This window comes from Gopherus flavomarginatus, chromosome 7 (assembly GCF_025201925.1).
Source record: "Gopherus flavomarginatus isolate rGopFla2 chromosome 7, rGopFla2.mat.asm, whole genome shotgun sequence".
NCBI classification, from domain to species: domain Eukaryota; kingdom Metazoa; phylum Chordata; order Testudines; family Testudinidae; genus Gopherus; species Gopherus flavomarginatus.
Genome location: NC_066623.1, coordinates 108,928,274 through 108,953,123, shown reverse-complemented (window position 1 = coordinate 108,953,123; position 24,850 = coordinate 108,928,274). Strand labels below are relative to the sequence as shown.

Sequence of the window (24,850 nt, the reverse complement as noted above, 5' to 3'; positions counted from 1 at the left end):
CCGCCGCCTATCTGGACGACATAGTCATCCATAGTCCTGACTGGGAAACATACCCAGGAAAAGTAGAAGCAGTGCTTGATGCCCTGTGGAAGGCCGGCCTCATTGTTAACCCTCTCAAGTGCGTGATAGGACTAGCTGAGGCCAGGTACCTCGGGTATGTAGTAGGGAGAGGCTTGGTGAAACCCCAATGGAACAAAGTGGAGGCAATACAAGGTTGGCCTTGACCATTCCGCAAAAAGCAGGTCAGAGAATTTCTAGGGATAGTAGGATACTATTGGATATTCATCCCTCATTTCGCCACGAGAGCAGGGCCGTTGACGGATCTGATAAAAGCTCGGGGCTCTGAGATAGTAAAGTGGACTGATATGACAGAAGAAGCATTTGCAGATTTAAGGACAGCCCTATGCTGCCATCCACTACTCATAACCCCAGACTTCGAGAAGGAATTCATCCTACAAACAGATGCCTCGGAGGTAGGTCTAGGAGCCGTCCTTTCCCAGATGGTCGGGGAGGAGGAACACCCAATCCTGTACCTCAGCAGGAAACTCCTCCCCAGGGAACAGAAGTACGCTGTCGTTGAAAAGCAATGTCTGGCGGTAAAATGGGCTATGGAGACTCTCTGCTAGTATCTACTGGGGCGACGGTTTACCCTCATGACAGACCACGCCCCGCTCCAGTGGATGCACAGAAACAAGGAGAAGAATGCACGAGTGACTAGGTGGTTCCTCTCCCTTCAGCCCTTCCATTTCCAGGTACAGCATAGGGCTGGAAGCCAACATGACAACGCTGATGGCCTATCGCGACAACACTGCCTCTTGTCCCAAGTAGCCCAATCCCAAGGTGTTGAGCAGGGGGGGAGGATATGTGATACATCATGGCCAGAGGGCAGCAGGGGAGGGTTAGAAGGGAGTCTTATTCCCTGTAAGGGGGAGAAAGTTTGCTATAGATTAATTAGAGCACCTGAAGCCAATTAGAGCACCTGAAGCCAGTCACATGATAAAAACCCCTGCTTCAATCAGATAGTGTGGGAGTTGGAGCAGAGAGGAATTGGTGTTGGAGCAGAGAACAGTTTGAAGGGAAGCAGAGGACAGTTTGGAGAAGTGCTGCAGTAAGCTAAGAAGTCCAAGATCCTAGGTAAGGGGCACCTGGCTTGTGCAGAGGGAGGGCAGGAAGCCCCCCACAAGCTGAAGGGCAGGAGAGGGAAGTAGCCAGGGGAAGGAAGTGTCAGTTCAAGTGGTTTAGCACTATCCTCAGGGCCCCTGGGCTGGGACCTGGAGTAGAGGGCGGGCCCAGGTCCCTCCCTCTCCACTCCCCTCCTCTAGGACACTAGTGGGGCAGTTAACATTCCACCAAGAAATGGTGCCCTAAACCCGCCCCCCCAAAGAAAAGAAATCGCGAGACCCATCAAAATAGTGCTGGAAATTTGCCACAAGCCATTAACTCTTCCAAAAGGCTGGGAAAGACCCCACTGTATCACATACTCTTTTAGGTCCACGGGTTCAGTAAATAAGAAGAATATAGTGCTCATAAAAGTTGCTAGACTGACAGCTCTGAAGACTGCAGGCTTCTGTTTATCCACAGACTAGGAACACAACACCCTAGTGTGCGTGTATCCTGCTCAGAAGTGCCCATGGGTAGGGCTGAGAGCAGGTGAGGGCTGATTTAATGGATCAAGCATAGGACTTGGAGTTTGCAATTCTGAAGTTCTAATCCTGACTTTTTTCACCTTTTGCCTGTTATACTCGCCAGTACAGCATTAATAATAATACTCTCCTCCTGAGGCCGGCCTGATGCTTGGAAAGCACTTTGAAGACATGAAGCACTTTAGTGGATTCATGTTAAGTATTAATTCATCTGCCAAGCCAATTCACTCTTTGACCCCTCTGCAGAGACTTCCAGTTAGTGTCAGCTATGACACTTTGTGCGATTTGGGCAGCTGGCCACCAGCAACTGGACTGAAACCAGCAACTCACACAGGACACAGACGAGCCGTCAGATGGCAGTAACATTTGGTCACGACAGGCCTGAACTGGATTTGAAAGGGTGACCTAGCGGTGAAAGACTCTCTCAAGAAGCCTTTTGTATTCAAATGCCTATTAAATTAGACATGGGCTGAGGAGACCATGTTAAGACCCAGATCAGGTTTAGACAAGACTTTGAGGTCAAACGCACACATAATTTTTGTGCAACTTAAGCCTCAGCTGAATAGGAACCAGGAAATGAGCTCCTTCTGATTTTGGGTCTGACCCAAAACCAAAACCATAAAGGTAGGTTTGAACAAGGGCATTTTAATCATATCTCACACATAAATTCAGAAGGATTTTGATTCAGAGAACTGGTTTTCACCTACACCATAGAATCATAGAAATGTAGGACTGGGAGAGACTTTGACAGGTCATCTAGTCCAGTTCCCTGCACTGAAGCAGGACTAAGTATTATGTAGATCCTCCCTGGCAGACATTTGTCCAACCTGCTCTTAAAAACCTACAATGACAGAGATCCCACAACCTCCCTAGGTAATTTGTTCCAGTGTTTACCTACTTGTACACTTCGGAAGGTTTTGCTAATGTCTAACCTAAATCTCCCTTGCTGCAATTTAAGCCCATTATTTCTTGTCCTGTCCTTGATGGATAAGGAGAACAATTTATCACCCTCCTCTTTATAACAACCTTTTATGAACTTGAAAACTGTTATCATGTCGCCACTCAGTCATCTTTTCTCCAGACTAAACAAACACAATTTTTTCAATCTTCCTTATAGGTCAAGTTTTCTAGTCCTTTAATCATTTTTGTTGCTCTCCTCCAACTTTCTCTTTCCCGAAGTATGTTGCCCAGAACTGGATTCCAGTTGAGGCCTCAACAGTGCTGAATGGAAAAATTACTTCTTGTTCCTTGTTTACAGCACGCCAGCTAATACACCCCAGAACGTTGTTTGCCTCTCCTTTTTTGGGGGCAGGGGGGCAACAGTATTATATTATTGCCTCATATTTTGTTTGTGATCCACTATGTCCCCCAGATCCTTTTCTGCAGTGCTCCGTCCTAGGCAGTCATTTCCCATTTAGTTATTGTGAAACTGATTATTCCTTCCCAAGTGGAGTACTTTGCATCTGTCCTTATTGAATTTCATCCTATTTATTTCAGACCGATTCTCCAATTTGCCAAGATCATTTGGAACTCTAATCCTGTCCTCCAAAGTTCTGGCAACCCTTCCCAGCTTGGTATCATGCTCAGACTTTATAAACGTGCTCTCTATGCCATTATCCACATCATTGGTGAAGATATTGAACAGAACCAGACAAAATGCTACCGGTTTACAATAGAAGGCTGTGTGATTAGAGTAAAAGCAAAGGGCAAAGAAGGCAGGGCCGGCTTTAGGAAGGGTGGGGCCCAATTCGAAGAACATTTTCGGCGGGGCCCTGTCAGGGATGACTAAAAAAAAAAAAAAAAAAAAAAAAGGGTAAAAAAAAGCCTTTCGTTTTTTCCATGTATTATTTACTTTCCATAACTATATAAATAATAAAATTATATATCATGTACATTGCATCATATATGCTATTGATTAGTTATTAATGACCGCCATTTCACTTGTGTGGGTCCCCGCCACTCCCTGGGGGTGTGCACTTGTGTGGGTTCCAGCTGCTCCCTGCCCCCCTCATTGAAGCAGGTGTGCAGGGTTACTGCCCTGGGAACTGAAGGGCAGCAGTGGACATGGGGCTGGTTGGAGGCAGGGCAGGGGCTGACTGGAGGTAGGGTCTGGCTGCAGGCAGGGCAAGGGGTGCGGGGTTGGCCGGAGACGGGGGTGTGGGGCAGGCTGGCTTCAGGCAGGGCTGCAGGGGGTTGCAGCAGGGGCTGGCAGGGCTGGAGACAGAGGAGTGCGGGACTGGCTGGCTTCAGGCAGGGGAGTGTAGCAAGGGTTGGCTGGCGACAGGGCAGGGGGTGCGGGCAGGGCGGGCAGGGCAGGGTGTGCAGGGCTGGTGCGGGCAGGGGTGTGTGTGGGACTGGCTGGCTTTGGGCAGGGCCGCAGCGGTGTGTGGCAGGGGTTGGCTGAAGACAGGACAGGGGGTTAGGCAGGGGCTGGCTGTGGACATGGGGTGCAGAGCTGGCTGCAGGCGGGGGGGTAGGGCTGGTGCGGGCAGGGCAGGGGGTGCAGCAGAGGCAGCTGGAGACCTGGCCCTCTAAATAGCCCCCAAGCCCCCCGCTATCCCAGGGCTCTGGGGCTATTTAAAGGGCCCGGGGCTCCCCTGCTTCTACCCCGCCCTGGACCTTTTAAATAGCTGCGGGAGCCCTGGGCAATGCACGGGGGCAGCAGGGCTCTGGCGGCTATTTAAAGGACCGGGGTGGCAGAGGCAGCTGGAGCCCTGGCCCTTTAAATAGCCCCCGGAGCCCCCCGCTACCCCAAGGCTCTGGGGGCTATTTAAAGGGCCCAGAGCTCCAGCTGGGAGAGTGGGGCTTGCCGCGCTCCGGCCGGAGCTCCAGCTGGGAGAGCTGGGCCGCGGGGCTTATCGCGCTCTGGCCAGAGCTCCAGCTGGAGAGCGGGCCTGTGGGGCAGCCACGCTCCCGCCGGCACTTTGGTCAGGGGAGTGGGGCCACGGAAGACCCCAGAGCAGACCGCAGCTGGGGTAAGTAACAAAATTTAAAAAGGCACCTAAGGCGCGGGGCCCGATTCCAAGGAATCGGGCAAATCGGCCTAAAGCCGGCCCTGAAGAAAGGGCCCAAGCTGTTATCTCACTGTGGGCTTTTGATAGACCCACTGGATTCCACCCATCTCTAGGCCCCACACCCAAATCCCTGGCTACTCAGTTTGCACAGAGTGCTCACAGAGCTGAGCACATCCCTTGCACGGACTCTTTAAATCTCACTCTCTCAGCCTGCTGTTACCTAGCAGCTCTGTGTTCTTAGGGAACCAAGGCACAGTACCCAGCCTGCCTGACTCACAAAAGACATGGCCCCCTCCTCCCCCCAGCCTCTGCTTGAACGAAAACCGATCAAAAGAAAGACATACAAAAAGCAATGAAAAGGCCGTGGGAGACACACACAAACCCCTGGGATAAGGATGACAGGATTAAGGAAACTCCCCTAGCCTCATTTGCATCAAAGATGGGACAAGAAGGGATCTCCATTAGCAAACAGACTGAAGAACAGAGATTCCAAGGCAAGAACTGCATAGAACTCTGGGACCAGAAAAGCAGGGAAGCAGTGCATGATGGGGGATCTCTGCTCCAACTGTTAATGAACTCATGCCTGCACACACTCAGCTCAGTAGTTGGCTGTGATGATTTAGTTGGGGATTGGCCCTGCTCTGAGCAGGGGGTTGGACTAGTTGACCTCCTGAGGTCCCTTCCAACCCTGATATTCTATGATTCTACGATCAGACCAATTCTAGAAATAAATCCTTTATTGGTATCCAAAATAGTGAAGCTCCCTAATTGCATTGTGAGCTCCCTGGAAAGAACACCGCCCATAGCCAGGAATGATCAGCTCCCATTGTCTGGCCTGAACAAAACAACTTTCGTATACTCCCTTGAGCCATCAGTTTGCCCATAAACAAATCCAGTGTCTCCCTTGAACCACTGTTGTTTCCCTACAAAAACCCCTACTCACACTCAAGTAAGTGTTCTGATGCCTGGGTCCAAAATCTGCATCAGTTCCATTGGGACTTCATCTTCTCCTGACTGATCATGCTGACAGCTCTGCCTGTCTCCAGCACTCTGGACCCTCACCTACCACCACCACTTGGCAACTCCGATCGACTCAAGCTTCACGGAGTGGTGAGAACCCAGCTCTCTCTCTCTCTCTCTCTCTAGGTGTAGCCCTCTGACCCTGACTTGTGTGATCAGTTGGTTTTCTAAACCTGATTTTTATAATCAAATGTAAGTTAGATTTAATATTATCACTGTTCTGTTTGTTTGGCTCCCCTTGTATGGTTATCACCTGGCAATAAATAACTTTCATGGTTAAGCTGGTTGCTTCTCTCTCTCTCTCTCGCTCTTTCCCCCGTCGTGGGTGTTTTTTGGTTTCCCCATTTGCTCTGCAGCAATGCTCCTCGTACCTAAGCTAAAGATCCCTGCAGCGCCCAAAAAGCCTGTGGGGTTTGCTCATCAAAGGGGTTACTACCAGAACAATTGTAATGTGAAAGTGCGAATAGAGATGTGCAGAACCTGGGACATATGAGGATGACAGCTTGGAAGTGCTGCTCAATCCAGCCTGCTCAGGCGTGCTCTGTTCCAGTGCGGTGCCCGTGGCGTATGAGGTGGCATCTTGGAGGTGCTGTTTGACCCAGCCTGCTGAGTCCAAGGGTATATGAGAGTGACAGCTTGGAAATGCTGCTCGACCCAGCCTGCTGAGTCCAGGGACATATAAGGGGTCAGCTTGGGTGTGCTGATTAACCCGGTCCTCTCAGACACACATTGTGTGTGTGTGTGTGTGTGTGTGTGTGTGTGTGTGTGTGTGTGTGTGTGTGTGTGTGTGTGTGTGTTCATTTGATTCTGGGGCTGGAAGAGCCAAGCCCTGGGGAACCTAGGTCCTGCAGGATAGCTCCATTGGAACGGAACCTAGGTCCTGCAGGATAGCTCCATTGGGACGGAACCTAGGTCCTGCAGGATAGCTCCACGGGGAGGGAACTTGCAGCAAGGAGACGTAAAGCTCCATATGAAAACACAAGTGACACAAGCAATAAACTGACAGAAGTACAGAACCCCCCTCCCCACAAAGAGTAACCCTAATAAATGAGCACACCCCAAAGTAATGGGCAAAGCTGGTAACACTGCACAGAACTTCACTGGTTCTGCTGAGAGAAGGCTATCCATGAGAAGGAATGGGAATTTGGCCAAAAAAACAGGAGGTTCAGTGAAACAGATATATGCCCTCTCCCTGCTAAGACTTCTTAGTAAGTAAGATCTAGAAATAACCACTGTTCCTTGTGATAAGAAGTAGGAGGGTGGATCTGCACAGGAAAAACTGTCTATGACCACATTCCCTATTGCCAATATGTCTAGTGAGATGTAGGAACTTAAATCCAGAATGCATGTGCCATGGTGCAGGTTTCCTTGCTTGTTTCCTGATGGCAAGTTATGCTGCTGAGGGGACTAGTGAAAAACATTTCAGTTCTGCAAATAGAGGTTCCTGCCCATGGACATTTGCCCACTCGCATGTTTCTGACCTGACCTTTGTGAGACACAAAATGAAGCATTTGCCACACTGAAGGAACACTTTAAGGTGTAGCTGCCAAATTTGTGTATTGTCCCCAAAGCCCATTGGACACCCGTTTGTAGTCTGTTTCTGTAGGAATCATTTTGCCAACTGTTGATATGTAACCATCTCTGGGGTAGAACTGACACACAATTTGTTTAGCAGAGCACATAGAAGTGACAACAATTTAGGGCAAGAAGTGAAGAATATTGTATCCTGATGAAACTTGGGGAGGGGGTGTGCTTAAAATGTAATCACTCACACTGGAATTTGACCAGTGGCTTTTAGCAAGAAGGAATCTTTAAATGTTTAATGACCACAAAAGTCTTTCAGATCTTGACTGAAAGCATTTAGGGTATATATGAAGAGGGAAAAAGAGAATTCCTACCCTAGATATAAAGGGAATAGTACGCGTTAGAATGTATAGTAATGTGTTTTGAACAGAAACACTATAATCCAGACAATCCTTGGACATGCTAATTGCAACACCTGTCTGGGCAAGTCTGTTTCCTGGACAGGATGTGGCAAAGCCAGCAAGATGGAAAGAAAGCAATACATACTGCTTGTTTCCATGTGCATCTCTGAGCACCGACTACTGCTAATCATAACAGACTTTATGGGCTGGTCTGAGAGCTGTAGTTTGACTGCTTCAATATTGGGTTCTTAGCAATTGTGAATTAATATTTTGTGCTTTATGAGCATGAATTAAGGAAGCCTCCCAACACCACTGATGTGGGCATTCTGTCACTTTACAGAGACGTCCATTGTGTCCCAAAGATTAAATTGCCTATAGTCACACAGCATAGCCAAGGAGTCCTCAGTTGCTGTCCCCTACTCTAGCAGGTAGACAGCACTCCAATTAAGTGATCTTTCAGAGCCAAATCAGAATCAAACTGTGAAATAACCAGTTTTCCTAGCATTATTTTACTCTCTGGATTAGGACCCCTGTGATTCTTGGAAATTACATCTAAAATAAATGAGAGCTCTTCCTTGCTTTTAGAATCAAACTAAAGAAAGGCATGTCAATACTATTGCTGGTGTCCAAAATATCAGTCAATAGCCATGTCACTGCATGAAGGATAAGTAAAAAGGAGATATATTAACCTGGATTCGAACGGACAAAGCCCCGCTTATCAGAATCGGCACATCTGTCAAGTTAGGTGGAAAACACAGAGCGACGGGGAGTTATCATACAAATGTCATGTGACAGGCTTTGTTGGTTAGTGGTAGTTTGCAGTACATGGATGCTAATCATATGTTCCAGAACTGAATGGCACAGACAGAAAAGTACACTTGCTCTCATTCCTAATCTTCTCAACGTAGTCTTACAGCAAGCAGAAATCACTGATTGAGCAATGTCAAATTCATGCTCATTTCCCATTTGGTTTCCTCTTCTCCCTCCCTTGTCAACTTCACTCTACGCACAACTGGATGAGAGCAGGCAACAGAGCACCTCCAGGTGAGAGATAAGAGGAACGATTTATGTGGCAAGGGCTGACAAACAGTAGCCTCAAGGCATTGGGAGTAGCTTTGAAACAAACTAGATAACTGGACACTTTTTTCCTTGAGCAGAGCATAACTAATACAGCCAGAGGTCACCTGATGCACCCTTCCAACTCTGATTGACACTAGCTCCCAGGCATGGACAGAGGAATAGGGTTTCTTGGATTTTAGAGACACAATCCAATTGGAAGCACAGGTCTCTTTCACTGCGGCTCAGGCCTTCCTCCCTATGGTTTACACTTAGCAATATTTATCATCTGCATAGTGCTGTAAACATGCATGGTACAGACAAAGATGGATTTGTCTCAAGCCCACTCTGGTTGGATCCCCCTTAGGGGTGAAAGAATAGATCCACATGCCCTCCGCAGACCACTCACAACTAGTCCCTCTTAGGTGTATCTGAGAATCCTTTTACACCACTTCCTATAGGATTTCAGGCCTGGACTACACTATAGAGCAGGGGTTGGCAACCTTTCAGAAGTGGTGTGCTGAGTCTTCATTTATTCACTCTAATCTAAGGTTTCGCGTGCCGGTAATACATTTTAACGTTTCTAGAAGGCCTCTTTCTCTGTCTATAGTATATAACTAAACTATTGTTGTATGTAAAGTAAATAAGGTTTTTTAAATGTTTAAGAAGCTTCATTTAAAATTAAATTAAAATGCAGAACCCCCCAGGACCCAGGCAGTGAGAGTGCCACTGAAAATCAGCTCACTTGCCGCCTTCAGCACGCGTGCCATAGGTTGTCTACCCCTGCTATAGAATCAGGTCGATGTAAGGCTGCTTATGTTAACTTGTGTCAGTGTTCACACTATAGCCTTGCTCCCGCCGATGTAAGTGCCATACTACCCTGATATCATAACTTCACCTCGACGAGAGGCGTAGGGCTTATGTCGGCGTCGTTGGGACGATTCAGTGTCTGTGTAGACACTGCAGGTTACTTACATCCGCTGTTGGCTGTCATTCTTGTCAATTTCACGGTTTCAGCATGGAGCTATGAAATTGACAAGAAAGCGACTCATAGCTCAGGCTGTCACCCTGAGGCCGGCTCCGCGCTCCCCACTAAGAGCCCAGGTGCTGCCATGCTCCCAGCGAGGGGCAGGGATCCAAGAGCCTGGGAGGGAGGCAGCTGGACTCCCATTGGGGAGCTGTGCAGAGCTGAGAGCCTGGGTTCTCAGCTTCCCACACTCCCCCTCAAGTCAGTGGAAGCGCTCCTGGTGAGGACGCACACCACCAACAGAAGGAGGGCAGTGTGGGCATGAAATACTGTAGTAATTACTGTGGTGGTTGTAAGTCAACCTAAGAGAAGACGACTTGAATGTGTAGTGTAGACATGCCCTCAGAGGAGATGTCTGATCCTATCGCCCTCGAGAGGAATTGTAGCAGGAATTAGCTATGTGGCATTAGGATGCTCTGAAGAGGACTCAGCAGTACATAACTTAGCAAATCTGCATCGGCTGAATTCTGAAGAAAGATGCTTGTCACCTCCAGACAACAGCGATGACACCGGCTGCATTAGAGACTTAGGATTTTTTATTTTATTTTTTAAGAAAATGAAGTGTTTGACAGGAAAGATTTTGATAAAACAAACTCCGATGACTAAGACTGTGCCAGTTATTTAGTTGGCATTTGTAACACTTCCTTGGGGTGCCCAGAACTCTGGGTGACCTTACTACCCCATTGCCTTAGCAAAAGAGAGATTTGTTGGTGCTGAACTGGGTGACAGCTCCCTATCAAAACATTTCTCAGGACTCTGCCAGCCCTTACAGGTAAAACTGGGTTCACCTCTGTTCCTGAGCCCCATGAAAAGTGTTCGCCTTGAGTATCCAGCCCCTGTCACTAGACCAATTTACAGACATTACCAAGTTCACAGTCTCTAAAGATACAGTTTATATACCAGCTTGTTTGATTCTCCTAAGCATTCACACTTTGCTTCCTATTACAATACTGAGATCTGCTTAGGATAAAACGAGACGTTTGTTAATGAAGACAGAGATTTAAGTGATACTGAGTCAAGACCGTGGAAACAGACATGTTACAAATAAAACAGAAGCGTAAAACGTTTCTAAGAGACTAAACAGAACTCTAGCAGGCAAAAATCTTTGTCTGAGTTAAGTTTCTCACCTCAAGCAGCCTCTCAGCCTTACTAACCCACCCAGGATCCAGCTTCCATGCTTCCTCAGTGCTGGAAAACCAAGGTGTTCTCCTTGCTGCATCTTATAGTCCAGTAACCCTTTGAAATGTATCTTTTGAAGTGTCCCCCAGATAAAGTTCTTCTCCCTCATTGCTTATTCCCTAGTGTGCTGAGGCCAGCCTGCTCTTCTCATTCTCCAGTTAACTTGCTTTCCCTGTTGACTCAATATGGAAACATAATTCCCATTGTCCTTGGCTTACCCTGACCCAAGACCTAGGCAGACAAGCAAATCAACATTCTTTTGTCCAGGACAAACTTGTTTTCCAACCATGCCAGCTTAAATTTAATATTTTTTTTTAGTACATACCACCAGATGTACATCTCCCAATGCTTATAGTAGCCAGTATGTTACAAGCTCTTATTTGATGACTCACACAACATTCTTCATAGATGATACTATGACAGCAATATGTTAGGTATAGTGAGTTTGTCAGGCCTGATAGGAATTGCCATTACATGTCAGTGAGCACTTTGTCATCACCCACGGGTCTACAATCTGCTCTGTGGGGTTTATAGGAGCAGCCATCGTGCACAACCCACCATCTGGAAGCCTGCTGATGTTTACACACCTAGGACCCACGAAGCACAGCCCCAGGCTCCGCTCCCTGCAGTCCGATTGGTGGAGTCTCTGCACAACTGATTGGCCAGCTGGCCCTACTTAAGCTAGCAGCAGGTACAGGAAGCTGTCTGAACAACTGGGCTTCACTCTATTCTGGACAGTGTGCTTTGTGCTTCCTGCTCCCACTCCCATGGCCTGACTTTCTGGCTCCCTGATGAGGCCTGTTTCCTGATTGGTGGTTCTGACCTCCAGTTTGTCTCATGACTCTGACTCCTGGTATACTGACCCAGCTGACTCCTGTCCTGTAACTGCAGACTCTGGCTCTGACTACTAGGCCTGGCCACCCACGACCTGACCGTGACACACTTTGCCAGTTGGCATTGAGGGGCTCATAGGGTCACAGAGTCTACTGTATCTCTCTGAAAAAAAAATAAAGCAAAGTAAACACAGAGAGAGAGAGAGTCTGCCACTGCCTATGCACCGAGTGCAAAGAACCATTTACAATTGGGTTTTGCCCTACTCTTCAACGAATGTGCTCCACTGCCACCCAGTGGGTGAAGGAGCATATTGAAGCTCCTACTGCTCTCAATCGGATGCAGTCTATGGACAATTGGTGGCCTCTGCTGCCCTAATTTCTGCCTTGGCTTTGATGCACTGTTTTTGTGCTGTCCCAAGGACACTAAAAACAGTAACAATGACTGCACACCCATGTGCATGCACGCACTCCCCCCCCCACATGCACACACACACACACACAGATTTGGCGGTTTGCAGTCACAAGCTATAGAAAGAGACACCAGATCACATTGTGGCCCAAGTTGAGACACGAACATGCAAGCCACCATCTTGGCCATCACCAGGCAATAAACCAGGCACCACCAAAGCTGAAAGCATAAAGTCTCTACAGCTTGAGCCAAAGAGCTAGGCTCTCACACTGAGAGCTGTAAGAGAACCAGGTTGTGCTCTGTGAATTGGGCACAGACAGGGGTACATCACACTCACTGGGCAGTAGGTCACACAAGCACAAGCATCAACTGAACTCCACAGGATGGAGATGGAGCACCTTGAGGCACGTGGTTCTTGGACGGCAAGTGGGATTTCACCTTGCGATATCCAAAGTGATATCCAAATTCCCCCCTTGCCACATTAGTTCTTCACCACCCTCGAAAGCGCAACACATGGCAAGTTTAGTTAAGAATGGCTTGGCCTAACACTCTCTACAGCCCTACAGCACTGTTCTCAGCAATGGCTTGAGTAGGCACCCAATAGTCATACAAGCTCCCCTGCCAAGCTCCCATCCGCACACCTGCAGGTGTTCCGTGTTTTCAAGTTGTCCATTAATTCTCAGTGCAAGTGTTTCTGTCGACTGAATTCAGAAATCAGTCGAGCTATTAATGATTTCATGGCTTCTTGTTAAAAGCCCAGATTCAGTATAAAATAACACTGAGCAAATATCAGTAAAGATCCCGTTCATCTTTCAGGAAAGCACAGTACATGGATAAAAGGACACCGAACTATGTTCTCTTCTCCCATCCCAACCAGAGGAAAAATGCTGCCTTTATCCTTGTGGCAGAGTTTGAATTCAATCAAATCCCTAGAACTGTGTGAATCCTCCTGTTTCCACTTAGCACAGTGTTACACTATCTTTGCTATGCTCTGGTAGTGATGACTCGCTGGGACATCACAGGCATTGCTGGTGGTTTGCAGAAGCTCTGTTGTCAATGTGTAGCCAAAGCAGTATTGAATCTGACCAGGAAACTGCACACACAGAGTCTCACAGGTAAACTAGGTAGGCTACTGGAGAATGTGCAAACTTCAGTGAAAGAACATGTGTAGTATAGAAACTGAAATTAAAGGGAACCAAAACACAGGCACTCACATGGAGTCAGGCAAAGGTGTTTTATACATATCATTATGACTGGCATCACCAGGTGACATGTTACCCGTAGCCTTGTACATTCTTTTTCAGTGGGTGCAGGAAAGTTATGACTTTTGTGAAGACATGCAGCGTTGTTAGTTTTGGGTTATGTAAGGTTTAGTGTAGAGGCAGTTTCGGGAGAGGGGGAATTGTGAGAGTAGCAAGAGATTTTACATTCTGCCTTCGACTCAAATTCAAGCACATTCTTGAGGCACCCTGGGAACTGGGTGTTGGTGCTGGACTGAGACTGCTGGAAGAAGAAATAGTCTTGCATGCTGTTTGACCATCTCTTTTCAGAACTGGTTTTCATGTGTAAATAAAGTAAGTTACATTTAGAATATACCCAGACTCCATGTCATTGATTTCTCGTCAAATAAGATGACGACCTGCCGGGCTGTGGATATCGGCTGCAACTTGGCAGGTTTTACACTGGAGTGAGAAAGAGACACCAGTGTCAAAGAAGGGGCAACAAACAGAAGCACAGACCTGTAGCTGTACTCCAAAAGGAAGGTGGCAGAGGTGGATCTGGGATGGTAACTGTGCACTGACATTATCCTCTCTGTGGTCCCATCATGGAAGGATCCACTAATTGTTAAATCGAGAACACTCAGATATCAAGAAAACAAACTTCCCCGTGTGAAATCAGAAATGCCAAAAAGAAAATCAGAATAAGAGCTCCCAAGACCTGGGTGAACTACAGATCAGAACATGTTTGCCAACCGCTTGCCAGACTCAGGAAGACACAAAGGACCAGGAATCAGGTGAAAAAAATCATCCTGGATTTTTTTCAGCTGGACTGGAACTGAACTGAAATGAAGTCTGCAACTCAGAAACCAAGTGAACAATGGCATTTGGGGAGATTAGCTGACTCGCCCGACCACATGGCATCATCTCAGCCAATCAGGGACACAAGAGAAATCCCATGTGAACTCCATCATGAGACTTACTCTACATTACCTATTCCAGGGGTCCCCAACGCGGAGCCCGCGGGTGCCATGGTGCCCGCAGGGGCATCTAAATGCGCCCGCGTCCTGGCTAGCGGTCGAGCATCCGCCAAAATGCAGCTGAAATTCGGCCAGACGAAAAGGTTGGGGACCACTGACCTATTCTAACAAAAGGCACCATCACAAAACACGAAGTGAAAATACACCACAGACGGCACCATGGGGAAAGTTTTCTGAAATCCAGAAAGAGCAGCGGGGGGGGGGGGGGGGGGCGGAGAAGTCTGCATAAAGCTCTGACAGCTCATTCCACTGAACCAGCACCTGGTTCTAGCACATAGTTCAAACTCAAACGTCCTCCAGCCATTTCCCCTGAACCTCAATATATTCAAAGTTTGAAAACTCCCAAGACTATGCATTAATAAAGTACACTGGTTTCTTAACTGCTTCTCTTTGGCTTTGAATTGATGGGACCTGAGGGGTTTCTGATTATCTCTGATGTTTGGAACCTGATCTTGTCATCATTACTTTCTCAGACAATCTTCATTTGCCTGGATGTTGGTATATCGTAGGAGGCAGGAAGCCTAGACATTTTTATAGCATCTACCTGCCAACAGATTTCAATTCTTCATCCCTTCAAAATCCCACATCTGTCTGTGTCTCCAGGCACTGGTTCAAAAAGTTCTGCATTAGTTATTTTTATTATCAACATAGAAATCTTTCCATTTATTTATTTCTTGAAAAGCTATCTACAAACCTCCACTCATTTTGTCCTTAGGCAGATATTTGAAGCTGTCTGCAAGCTTCTTCTCTTAAAAAAAATAAGTTAAAGTCTTTATTATACACAATATGACAAAATATGACCAGCTACATCTACCCTGCTCAGACACATGCTACATGTATTTTAGCTGAAATGTCTGTGGCAGAAATAGCAAAGATGAGATTAGATAGATAGATAGATATCCTTCAAGGAAATGGTATTTCAAAAGCAAAGATCACTGTAAAATCAGCACAAGATGTGATGTAGATATTTTACCAGCAATTGCAACATACTAAGCACTAGTTTCTGTTATAGCTAAACCAAGGCCAATGTCAGGATTGCAAAACCCCAGGACATATCAAGAAATGAGATAATGGAAACCAAAATGAACAATTGAGATTCATTTCCCAACCAAGTCTATTCTCATTGTGTACAATCCTATGCCCCACAGTGTCATAGTGGCACCACTGAAAGTAGCCCCATGATCTGAAGAGAGCAGAACGCTTACCCAGGGGTATATTGCTGTGAGGATGGTCAAGCCTGTACTACTTGTTTGCCTGTTGGAAAGCTCTGCTGCTTTTTTGGCTGAATATCTCCTTACCAGAGATCACCCCCTCAGATCACCTCCAAGAACTTTCCCTTCCCCTGAACCTGTGACCTTAGGCAGCCTGGTCCACGTTCAGATTGGTTTAGTTCTGGTTCAGTAAGGTTAAAGATGAGTACCAAAAATGTCACATCATTCTCTCAGACCATACATTTGACATTTTATGGCAGGAGGTCAGACTGTGGTTCCTTCAGGCCTTAAAACCTATCAGTCTATTTCAGATTGACACAAAGTCACCTAAATGCAAGAACCCAAGTTCATGTATATGTGGTTGTGACTGGTTCTACTTCTTGGTTAGTGACTGGCATGTTAAACCAAACACCACATCTTAGGATGACACAAGATGCAGATGGCATATTTTCTCTGTACAAACCAACGCCGGCATATTTCCTCCTAATGATCTCCTCTATTTGTTCTCTCAGTAAAATAAGTTTTAAAGTAAAAAGAACATACACGACACGAGGAGAGCAACGATCATGGTGTGGAAAGTATGTCAATATCCAGAAAAAAAAAAGATTGTATTCTTCCAAATCCATAGGTAGTTGTGTTTGAGGATTTGTTCATTGCTGTTTGCTTGTTTTTTGTTTTTCTTTTAAAACACACAGATATTTTACTTAGATGTGAAAAGTCAAAATCAGCAAAGAATCCTGTGTGGTACCTTATAGACTAACAGATGTTTTGGAGCATGAGAATACCCACTTCGTCACCCACAAAAGCTCATGCTCCAAAACGTCTGTTAGTCTATAAGGTGCCACAGGATTCTTTGCTGCTTTTACAGATCCAGACTAACACAGCTACCCCTCTGATAAAAGTCAAAATGTATATTTAAATGGCGGTATCTACGCATTTTCCCTCCCATCTCTTAAATGCAGAATAGAAAAGATTAAAACTCACAATTTTCCTAAATCAAAGGACAACAGGTGAAGTTGGCATTCTGTCGGCCTATTCTGTTCTATGGAAAGCAACTGAACATTCAGTAAGGCACTATATATGGTAGGCACACATTAAACTGGGTGGATAGGCAGCGTAGGGGTTATTAAAGAAGAGGATCCACATTAAAACCACTCTTGCCTGATGTAAATCCTACCTGGCCCTTTCTCTAGCGTTCCAGAAGGTTTGATCTGAAGAAGCAGCTAAACTTCACAGCTGTCCACATATCATTCTAGACAGCACCAGGTAAATAAAGGCCAATTTTTGATCTCACTTAAGTGTTTCATTCTCCCCCTTTCTGAACCTCACAGCTTGTGTCATCATTTACTGTTGTGTGAGGTAGGTGTGTAACCCAGTTCAGACGACAGTTCTAGTCCAACTTTTCTCAGAGGTAAATGACAACACAAGCGGCTCGAACCAGAAGGGCTTTACGATGTTCCTCTCGTGCCATGTTGCAGGTAGTTTTGGAAGGAGCATTAGCTATGGCTAGAAGTCAAGTCAGGGAAAAACTGATTATAGGCACAAGAAAAAAATAATTTAAATTCTCAGACAGTAATTAGTGTCTGATAAAAAATACACCAACTGATTGTATTATAACACATTTATTAAGGTTTAACAGCTATGTGAGGAAGATAGATTTTACGACTGTGAAGGAAATGCCTACCTGTATTATATTGCTGCCTATTAGCATAGTGTCTGGGTGCCTTCTACATAAAATCCATAGCGATAGCAAAATGTTTAGCGTACTTCAAGGTGTCTCTGGCTCTCCTCTTCAAAAGCACTGCTTTGGATCTGGTATATTTTAATTAATAAAAGGTACATTTACTTATTTACTTTAGCTGATTCATATCATAGTTGGGGTTAGGTCGTTTTGGATAGACAAAGAGATGTTCAGTGTGGTGAATGGTTTCAGAGCGGTAGCCATGTTAGTCTGTATCAGCAAAAAGAACCAGAAGTACTTGTGGCACCTTAGACTAATAAATTTATTTGGGTATAAGCTTTTGTGGGCTAAAACCCACTTCATCAGATGCATGGAGTGGAAAATACATGGAGTGCGGTGAGTGTCATTCTCATGGTGAAAAAGTCAATCAAGTCTCACTAAAGGATCTTAAGAATTAAGGAGTAGTTGTTCACTGCACAATACCTGTTGTATTGCATCTGAATTTGTTCATTTCAGATTATTTAACAATGTGGCCCTTCAAAGCTCTAGGTGCTGGTATAAAATTTGATGCACAAAACCCACAAATTGGAATCAATGGCTAAAAAACCTCCTAAATGAAGTCCCCTCCCAGTAGTTCTTTTTCATACCTTGGCTAAGCTAAACCTTTATGAACATATGTAACTACATGCACTTCAGTAGGATTACTCTTGTTTTAAATTTAAGCATGCACATAGGTGCTTTGCTGGCTTTAGACTTCAACCTTCTTTCCCAGAATGACAAAGAGGGCCTAATCCAAGCTCCAATGTTATGGGAGTCTTTCAACTGACTTAATGGGGCTTTTGGATCAGACTCATAGTTACGATATATCACCTTTTTGAGTTATTTAAGCTCCAGCAAGATGTAGTTTGACCTTGGGTTAACCTTGAAACACACAAGTCAAAGGGGATGGTTATGTAACTGACAACAGCCAATGCAAAAGAAGAGGAAACATGCAGTGTGCAACAGGGACCAGAGAGAAGCAGCCTTCATCTGACTACTAAACAGAAAATATGTTTCACCCTGAACGTGTTAACTCTGTCAGCACAGCCAGACAAACTAGCCCTGTGCTGGCACTGCATTGGCCCGGTGTGGCTGGACCTACAGGAAAGGTCACCAGGTTGGGTGACCTGACAGCAAGTGTGAAAAATTGAGTCGAGGGTCTTACTGGCGAAGCCTGCCCAGTGCCAAAGAACCTCCCCCCAGCCTAAGAGGAGGATCCATAGGACCTGGATAACCAAGTAATTCCAGGGGACAACAAATGAAATAACAGGGACAGGAGTGCGGTCAAAGGGCTAAAAGTAGGAAACCTAATGGGGACACCAAGCAGAGAACCCCAGACACCGTCCACTGCTCCTCGAAAGTGTCAAGAGAGCCAGCGGACGCTGCCCAGAGGAACTGTGCCCGGATGCGTGAATGGACTGAGGAGTGGAAACAGGCCCCACAGTCGCAGGAAATCCCATCGGCCAACCTCCTCTCCTTGGTTTTGTAGATAGCCAGTTTGGCCAAGGCCAAGAGAAGGCTGACAAGGAGGTCGGGTTGGGGGTAATAGGCACCTATATAAGACAAAGCCCCAAATGTCGGGACATCTCTTCACCCTATCACCCGGTGCTCTGTTTCAAATTATGCAGACATTTCCATATAGAGGGAGGAGTCTGCTTCACATAGCTCACTTAAAAGAGCCACAAACTAATACGCGGGGACCGTTACTTTACGAGACTCTGTGTTGCACTTATTTGCCTGGACAGTATTTAAATTCCTGTTAAGAACCAGAGATGGCCAGCCTGGTTGCAATGAAAGGATTCCAAACTTAAACACTGACCTCAGGCAGAGTCCATCTTTGTGATATCATGCAGGGTCTGTACTCAATGCCAGGATATGGGTGATGTGCTGATATCACACTTTAACAAAGATACTGTACCACACTGCCTATTTTGTTAGAAAATCTGAGATCCTATACATGTCATTGGCTTGTACGTAAGGCTATGGCATTTTGTTCTTTCCAATACAAGGTAATTCACACACACATTTTCATCTATGCATCCCCTGAATACAAAGTCCAAAGCAAAGTGTTAAAGGAAAAGAAAGTTGGTTGTTTTCTATTCGACATTTCCTGAGACTTGATAATGTTCTCTCCTTCTCTGCCTCTCTCTCCTCACTTCTATTTTGTCTTAAGGCTCTGCATCTTGGAAGGCTGCAAAGCTGCTTGTGTGATTTTTATCTCCATGATTAAAATGTTACACTTTATTGAGCTCTTTTGCATCAGCACCAAAATCTGCAATGCAGGATTTTACATAACACCTCATTTTCTCTTTGCACCATTAATGTTATTAACCAGGTGGCAATAAACAGAAAATACAGCTTTGCTTATGATGTGCTCCTGGATTCTGTTTGTCTGTGACTAACAAAAAGAGAAAAGAAGAGGAATCAACAACTCCACATCCTGAAAGATTAGGACCCATTGTACAAACTTGTATTTCTCACAGAGCAACCACCGGGAGTTGCTCTCGAAACAACGACAACTTTTCTAAGCCAAGAAGAGAAACAATGTACTATTGTATTTGAATCCAAGGATTTCTTCTAAAATAAAGGGTCATAAGGGGAAGAGAACTGTACAGCTTCCAAGTTTCTCCTTTCATTGCTAGTCTTCATTAGACCTCTGAGATGGAAGATTCAATTGATCTGCCACTTTGGGGTCATGTTTAGCAAGTTTGTTTAAAAGGACTGATTATTATGGTACCTCCTAGGAGCCCTAGTCATGGACCAAGACCCCATTGTGCTAGGAGCTATGCAAACACAAGTCATACTTGAATCTGTGTTTGCAGTTGAAAATACTCAAAGATAAAATGTCGAGGGAGAAGAGAAGGGGATACCCAAGGACAGAGCCTTGTGGAAACCCTATAGAAATCTGGAGAGGGGATGAAGGACACATTGCAGGAAATGATTCAAGGATTGGAAAAGAACCAGGAGATGAGAGAGTCACAGAAAACAATGGAGGACAAGATTTCAAGAAGAACATGGTCAGCTGTGTCAAAGGTGGCCAACAGGTCAAGGAGGTTGAGGATGGAGTCTTGGTTCTGAATTTTGGCTAAGAAGTCATTATAGACTTCGGCAAGAGTAGGTTCAGTTGAGTGCTAGGGATTTAAACTGGATTGGAGAGGATCGAAGATGGAATTGGAAGAACTCCAGATGGTGATTGTAAACAGCATGTTTCATGAGCTTAGAGACGAAAGGAAGAAGAAGAAGGGGTAGTTGGAGAGGCAAGTGGGGTCAAGGGTGAGTTTACAGAATTGATTTATATTAAGACATGCCATCAGACTACTGCTTAGGGTCTGAGTGCCATCTCAAGAGGCATATGTAATGCAGTACTGGGAAAAAGAGGAAAAGAGCAGACCTTACCCTGATATCCCAGGAAGTGTGCTGCCTGCATGGAACCTGAATCCAAGACACTATGGAAAAGTTGTAAAGGTTCATCTGACCACTACCCTATGCTGCTCATCCACAAAGGTACTATGATACCACCAGGTCTAACTCTGAACAAATCAGTAGTGACTATCGGGCTCTGGAAGCAAGGGTGCAAGACAGGGTCTCAGGTGGTGTTCTCACCCACCCTATCGATTAAGGGTAAGGGCCAGGACAGGGACAGAAGCATCCTGGAGATGGATGCATGGCTACCCAGATGGTGTTGGTAGGTAGGCTTTGGCTTCCTGAACCATGGGAAGCTGTTCTACGAAGGAGAACTCATGGGAAGAGATGAAGTCCATCTGACAAAGAAGGGGAAAAAGCATCTTCAGACACCAACCTAGTGAGGAGGGCTTGAAACTAGGTTCAAAGAGATCAGGTGACAAAAGTCCACGAGCAAGTATAAAGAAAGTGACATTCACAGAGGGCTGTAAATTGTGGGGAGAAGGGCGAATGGAAAATTACAACAGGGCCATCAGAGCAATAAGAGGGAATACAGTAGGGGAATCTGTTCAACATTTTACATGAATAGGCATAAATGCAAGTAGTATGGGGAATAAACAGGAAGTCTTAATACACAAACTAAATTATGACATAAATTAGTTGGCATCAGAGAGACAACGTGGGATAAATCTCATGATTGACATATTGGTATCGCTTGCTCAGGAACGGCAGGCAGGAATAAAAGGGAGGTGATGTTCAACAATATATCAAGGATATATACACTTGTTCTGAGGTCCAGAGGAGGTTAGAGGCAGACCAGTTGAAAATCTCTAAAACTAAAGGGGGGAAAACAGGGGTGACAGCATGGTAGAAGGTCTACAACAGAAAAACAAATCAGGAGGAGCTGAATCAGGAATTTCTAGAACAAATAATATCCAAAAAAAGTAACCAACATGGATTTGTCAAGAACAAATCTTGCCAAATCAACCTAATTTGGTTACTGGCCTAGTAGATAGGTGGGAAGCAGTAAATAGGATATATCTTGAATTTAGTAAGACTTATGACAGTCCCATATGACATTCTCATAAACAAACTAGAGATATGTGGTCTAGATGAAATTACTATAAAGGTGAGTGCACAACCAATTGATAAAACATACTCAAAGAGTAATCATCATTGGTTTGGTGTCAGCCTAGGAGGAACTACCTAGTGCGGTTGCATAGGGATCTGTCCTGGGCCTGGTACTAAACAATATTTTCATTAAATGACTTGGATAATGTAGTGGAATATGCTTATAAAATTTGTAGATGGCACAAGCTGGGAGAAGCTGCAAGTGTTTTTAGGAGAAGATCTGAATTAAAAATGGCTGTGATAAATTGGAGAATTGGTCTGAAATTAATAAGATTAGATTTAGTAAATGCAAATGAAAGGTACTTCATTTAGGAATGAAAAATCAAATGCAAAACTACAAAATGGGAAATAATTGGCTAGGTGGTAATACTGCAGAAAAGGATTCAGGGGTAAAGTGGACCCCAAATTGAACATGAGCCAACAACATGATGCAGTTGCAAAAAAAATAAATAAAAAAGGCTAATTTTTTGGGGGGTATTCACTGGAATGTCACATGTAAGACATAGGAGGTAACTGTTCTGCTGTATTCAGCATTGGTGAGGCCTCAGCAGGAGTGCTGCGGAGATGTGAACAAACTGGAGAGTCCAGAGGAGAGCAACAAAAATGACAAAAGATTTAAGAAAACCTGACCTATGAGAAAAGGTTTAAAAACCCACACATGTTCAGACTTAAGAAAAGAACACTGAGGAGGGACCTGCCTGCCTGGATGAACAGAACCCAAGGCCAGAAGCAGGCTGAGCGGGGCTGGCGGCCGGGATCCCGGCTGGCAGATGGAACCCCAGATCGGCAGTGGGCTGAGCCCCTGCCAGTCTGGGGTTCTGTCCGCCGCCCCCACTGCCAGCCAGGGTCCTGGCTGCCGGCCACGCTCAGCCCACTGCCATTCTGGCGTTCTGTCCACCGGCCCCTGTAAATGTCAAATATTTGACTGGTACGCAAAAACCTTAAATTATAGTAAATAAATGAAGACTTTGCACACCACCTCTCACAGATTGCCAACCCCTGATTTAGATTATCTATTAGAAAATTATTTTTAACTATAAGCATAGTGAAGCACAGGAATCTTGCTACCATGGGAGCTAGTAGAATCCCTGTTGTTGGAGGTTTTTAAGAACAGGTTAGACAAGTACTTGTCAGGGATGATTTATCTATACTTGGTCTTGCCTCACCATGGAAGGATCACTAAATGACCTCTTTAGGTCTCTTCCTGCCCTACATTTCCATAATTCTAAGTATTGGTTAGCGTGGATGCTTAGCACTACCAGGTGGAATCAAAATAACTCAGATGTGCTTCAGATACCCTATGCTGCTAATGGGTAATGGAAAATCTTCTTCTCCTTTTATGATAAGGGCCTGTGGTTTTCAAGCAGAAGTAGATAAGTTTGCTCACCTTCTGTCACATGAGGTGCTGAATGGAGCACTGAGAGAGCCAGGAAGAATTATATGGCCACAGCTTTGTCACATAGCTGAGTTGGACCAAAGAGTATTGAAGGGGGAGAGAAATAAAGCCTGGGGATGTAATTACACAGAAGTTCATTCACTAGAATTATTTATCAAGGATGGCATTTTCAGAAGTGCCTAAGTGACTTAGGTGCATATCTGTCAAAGTCAACCCAATTTCAATAGGAATGGCGAGTCCATGGGACTAGTGCTCTTAAGTCACTCAGATACTTTTGAAAAGTCCAACCAAAAGGATTAAAAGGAATTCCAAAAGGGCCGGCAATGTGGGATGTGCTGATCTGCTCATCTCCTCTGCCCCTACATCAAATAAAATGCACTTGCAAATAACTGTAGGCACAAAACTGCACCTGGAAAAATGCATGAGGCAAAAAGGGAGGCCAGGTTGAAAGTGGTCTGAAGGGAGGCATAACGCTTTCAACTCAAATCCAGCACAACTTCTGCACGTGCTAAGAAATGCCTCTCCTCATGTTTACTGCCAGAAGCTTGGACTGGATGACAGGGGATGGATCACTGTGTAAATTACCCTATTCTGTGCTTTCCCTCTGAAACATCTGGCAGCAGTTACTGTTGGAAGACAAGGTACAGGGCTAGATGGACCATTGGTCTGATCCAGTATGGCCGTTCCTCTGTTTTTATCTCTGTATGTGCATGCTTGGGAAAGCAGAAGCCACTTGGGTTGAGCGCTATTGGTGCAGCTTGTATGTAATGAATTGTTTAGCTGCTTGTTTCAGGAGGACTGTTTTATTTTCTAACCTAGGAGAAAGCTTTTAAAAAGCTCTCCCAGCTTCTGCCCCCTACTCATGTGGGTTCTGGCTCTTTACTCTTGCTATTTATTTTGCACTTGCTCTTTACTCTTAAATGCTGCAGTTTGAAATACTGCAGAACATTTTTCAGTCCGTCAGTGTGTTGTTTGCTGTCAAGGAGACGAAATGTTACTACTTTCCTCTGGAGAAGCTTAGAACATGATGGATGAAATGTCACAAATAATTAGACTTTTCCTATGAATTACATTTTTTTAACTTGCGTTTTCATGTCAACAGGTATGTTACAAATAGGCTGTAGGAAAGGAGCTGGGGAAAATTCAGTTACCCTGGAGCAGAGGCAGTGTAATATCAGATACGCCAACGCAGAGTTCCAGCTGAGACAACTGTAGCATAACTTCCACTGGCTTACACAGGTTCAAGCTTCTATCACGCTCACTGGTAAACTGCTTGTTGCTTATGAAACACATGGGTCCTGGTACCAAGGAAATGATCATGGAGAGTAAGTCCTGCCATTGGATGACATGGACATAGATATGAACCTAGGGATTGCCAGACTGGATCAGACCCAAGGACCATCCAGTCCAGTATCTTGTCTGGAACAGTGGCCAGCTGGCATAGGGCCATAATTGTTCATGGCGCTCTCAAGTAGCAGTTCAATAACCATGTCTCTACCAGTTCAACATTCACAATCATATAACTCCACCAGCTTGTTCTGAGGCCATCTAAGCTTTCATGAAAAGCTTCAAGGAAATCAGGGAAGGGCAGGGCAGCCCGGCAGCTCTGGACCCTGCCATGCGGGCC

General features: G+C 45.4%; 1 protein-coding gene across 2 annotated transcripts in view; it reads right to left on the bottom strand.

Moving 5' to 3' along the window:
* AGBL4 (AGBL carboxypeptidase 4) overlaps window positions 1-24,850 on the bottom strand; it is a 1,420,515-nt gene that overhangs the window by 162,623 nt on the left and 1,233,042 nt on the right. The window lies entirely within an intron of this gene.